Raw genomic sequence first — 4,367 nt, forward strand, 5'->3', positions numbered from 1 at the left:
TCCTCACTGTGGCGTGGCTCAGTCTGTTAAACGTCGGACTTCGGCTCAGGTCAGGATCTTACAGCTCCTGAGTTCAAGCCCCGCGTCAGGCTCTGTGCTGACAGTCAGAGCCTGGAGCCTGCTTCGGATTCTGTGTCTGCTTCTCTCTCTGCCCCTCCCTGACTCCTGTGTTCTCTCTCTCTCTCTCTCTCTCTCTCTCTCAAAAATAAGCATTAAAATTTTTAAATAAATAAAATCAGGCACTGTTCTAAGAATCTATAAGATACTTTAGACCACTTAGTAAATGCTATTATTTTTTATTGGTCGGTCCAAGGCACCCACCCTGCCTGGTTTGGGAAGTGGTTAGCTTTGTTAAAGGAGAAATGCAAAGAGAAGGGTAGTTACCATTTGGGTTTCGATATTCAAAATAGGATTTGTGGCAGGAAAACAGCCTTGCAATCCAGCTGTGCCTTGGAAATTTCCTAAACTCTTGAAGCTCCCACTCGACAGAGGAAGGGCAATTCTAGGAGACGCAGATTCCCTCCTCGCTGTGGCATGGCGCAGCCTCCAAGGTCTCCAAGGGTGGCGGTGGGACTGATCCCGAGAAAAGGGGGAAGGCCACTTCCCCCGGCCTAGGGGCTGTAGGAAGAAGGCATACAGAGAGAGGAGGAGGAAGGGGGCTCCCACGGGCCTGAAGGAGCTGACTGCACGTCCAACTCCAAGTTCAGTGACTTCACACCGTGGAATTTAGTAAACACTATAATCAGGGCTCTGCGTCTCAGACAGCTGGTCTACCAGAACGGCATGTGATGTGTGCCACGCAAGGGGAAGAGAGCTCCGTCAAGGGCACGCCTGCTCCCTTTCTAAACTCAACACAGTTCAGAGGAGGGCATGGTGGGGTCAGACCGTTTGTCCAGCCTGCTCTCCTGAGCCTCTGGGGTGCCGGCCCAGGCTGCACTGAGGCTGGGTGGGGTGACCCTAGGACAGGCTGGGGCTCCTCTGGACCAAGGACAGCCAGGCAGAGGCTTGCAAGAGTCAGTAACCAGCGCCTTGAGCGAGGGCTGCTGGGCCGCTGAGTCAGGAAGCAGCACCCCAATTTCCCACTGGGAGACTTTTCTACGAGTCTCTGTTTCCGCACATCTTGTCGGCAAGATGCCAACTGCCTTTTGTTCTGGACTATCTCTGCAAGGACCTTTGTTGAGCCAACAGCTTGGAATGACCTCCCTCCCAAGAGAGGGCAGATGTTTCTCTGCCCATTATCTATCCGGGTTCTCTGAGCTCAGGGTTGGTTCCTATAATGGAACCTCCTGCATGTGCAGGGCCCACCTGGGCCACCCGGGTTCTCCAGGGGGACGTGGCCCCGAGCAGACTGATGCCAAGTCACTGATGTGCGTGCCACTGTCTGTGCCGTGAGTGATAAGGTCCCTTGCCTCTGAACCAGGGCTCCCATGCTTTCTTGTGGCCTCTGTGCCACTGAGGACTCACATCCCAGAGAACCCCTCAACCGTGGGTGCAGACAGGACGCCCAGGCGGGAGCTGACTGCTCTCTCCTTGCAGGCCCCGGGCCAGTCACCACACGGCAGGGCCCGGGGACCCCTTGACGCCCCTGCTGTGGCCGAGCGTCAGCCCTTCCCACCACACCCAGACACAGCTCTGTGGAGGGAGGCGAGGGTGCAGAGGTGAGGGACACCGGGCAGACGAATCAACGGGTCACATGGAAGTCTCAGGTGATGTTTCCTGCTGCCGAGTGGAAGGGGCTCTCGAGCATGGCGGGAGAAGACGGAGGTAAAGGTACAGAAGCAGCCTGCTCTCCCCCCCCAGGTTGCCAACACCCCCCGGGAAGTCTCCCGGAGGGGTCCAGAGCTGCCCCTGGCTGCCAGAGCAGAGGGGGCTCCCCGGACTCGGCTGTGCCCCTTGGGCTGAGACCTGCTCGGGTGAACTGAACCACAGTGACAGCCTGCCGTTTCCGGAGAGCTGAGCCAGGACTGTGCCTTCCATGGCGTCCCCTCCCACCGGCAGAGTCCCCACGTCCCAGGTGAAGACTGTGAGGGCCACCAAGGCAGACAGAGCTCCTGGCCACGTGGCGGGAAGGATCCCAGCCCGGCTGGTCTGGGCATCCACGTGCTCCTGAAAGTCTCTCGGGCCAGTGTCTCCTGCCTTCCTGAGCCTGGTCAGCAGGCTCTACCCTAAAAGGGCCTCACCCCTGCATGTAGCACTCCATTTGGAAATATCTGGTGGCCCATCCTTCCAGGTCCCTCTTGGATGGCCCCTCCCAGGCAGCCAGGACGCACAAGCATCTGGAGGGGGCAGCCATGGGCTTGGAGTCCTTAGCCTGGGATGCCTTCCATTTTCCCAGGTGCCGAGGACACCAGCACCTGCCCACCGCCATCAGGCACACCGGCTGGCTTCGTCCAGGGGCTGCACTCCTCAGGCAGCCTCGAAGACCCAGGTCTTGGGGCTCCCCTGAGGTGCAGAGGTGAGGAGGGGGACAGGTGTGCGGAGGACTTGGGGCCTGCTGTGGACGTCTGTCAGGTGCTGCATCCCTCAAAGCCGCAGCCCTTCCCCCAGGCGGGCGTTGCAGGAGGTCCTGTCCTGAGAGCAGTTTGTCAACTCCGGCTGTCCTGCCGGGGAGGGGTCCGCGGGGTGACGGGGTTGTCAGGGGTCAGCGAGAGCGGCACGCCGCCTCTGGGAATGGCAGCCCGGGCCCCGCCCATAGGAGGCTGCTGACCCCAGCGACAAGGTCCCAGAGAGTCTTTTCCCTGCACGGGGCTGCACACAGCCATCTGGGGCCACGGCAGGGGCCCCGCCTCCGCCTGTCCTGGCAGAGCCATCCTGGCTGAGTGAGTGAGCCTGAGTGTGCAACGTTAGATCTCAAAGGTCACACGGGGCCCGCGATGGGGCCCTTGGTGGGTTTGCCTGGGCTCCACAGCCATTGAGGCCCCTCTCACGCTCGCCCTGCAAGCACCAGGGCACACTGTGCTGCGTTCCCTCTTTACAGCGAATTTCCAGAAGCGGATCAATGATGCCCAAGGATGCAGGCACCTTTATGGACCCCGATGCATGTCATTGCCTTGCTTTCTGGAAGGCAGTCCCGCAGCACCTCCCTGGCTGCGGTGTGAGGGCCCCTCCTGATCCCAGGATGGGGTTACTGGAAGCCTGACCCTGGAGCGGCTACCAACAATGTCAGGCTTTGGGGCCTGCCTGGGGGGCCACCAGTTCAGTCTCTGAGTAAAAGGAGGAGAAGATGGGGGCGGGGCGCGAGTTCAGCAAGGTGGAGGCAATCAGGGTGCAGCGGGCCCCCTGACACCTGGCTGGACGCGGACAGGCCCCCGCCTGGGCGAGCTCAGCTCCCCACACGAAGGCACCCGGGGGCTCAGCCAAGCAGCTGGGGACCTGTCTCACTCTGCCGCTGTGTCTCCCTGTGATGCTTATAGTTAACTATGGCTCTCTTGTGGCTAAAATAGCACCCGTACGCAGCCCCCACGAGTGGCATTGCCATGGTGACCGCGGGTTTTGCATGCTGCCTCCTCAGATGCGTGTCAGGCTTGTTTTGGGTTTTAAATATAATCCCAGGCAGCTGAGGGGATTGAAAGCGGGACAGACTCCATTTCCCAGGGTGGGAAGTGCTCTCCCTCATGGCGCCCTGGCCCTGCTGGTCTAGGGCGCCAAGGAGAGGGGCTCCACTCTGTGGACACATCCGGCAGGGCCTGCTCACCGGCGGGCCAATCCCGGCCCTGCGTCTTGCACTCCTGCAACCCTGGACACAGTGCTGAGCCACCCAGACCTTCAGTGTCCTCATTCAGAAAATGGGCCTATGAAACAGCCTAGGGATCCTCCCAGGGGCCGGGTGTAGACCTGGGGGTGCTGGCACCTCACTGCCCCGCTTGTACGATGGGACAAGACAACTGCAGGGCTCCTGAGAGCTGGTCGGAGGCGGAAAGCCGCTGGCACAGCAGCCTTCAAACCTTCCGGGCAGTTAGTGTCCCGCGTGGTGGCCCCCGCCCTGCGGTCCCCAGACCAGCAACCTGCCCTTCCTGCTGTCCTGCTTCTGCCCGACGTGGGCTCTTCCGGCACCCGCTCCAGTGCGTGCGCACAGAAACACCCACTGCGCACAAAGGCGCACGTGGAGCACACATAGGGGCCCCGCGGAGAACACACGGGCACGCGCACCGGCACGAGCAGACCGTATGCCCTGGGGTCCGGTATGTGGTTTCCAACAGAGACTAGTTCATATACTGGACGATTAAGCTGGCACCGTGAGTGCAGTCGCCTCGCCCCAGGCTGAAGTCGGGTCGGTCTCCCCGGCGGGGGCGGCCCCCCCACCCCAGGCGCTCAGCCCACGCTGCCGCCCACCCGGCCCGAGCTGCGCGCGCCGAGCCCCGCCTCCG

The sequence above is a fragment of the Suricata suricatta genome, chromosome 8 (assembly GCF_006229205.1).
Source record: "Suricata suricatta isolate VVHF042 chromosome 8, meerkat_22Aug2017_6uvM2_HiC, whole genome shotgun sequence".
Taxonomy (NCBI): domain Eukaryota; kingdom Metazoa; phylum Chordata; class Mammalia; order Carnivora; family Herpestidae; genus Suricata; species Suricata suricatta.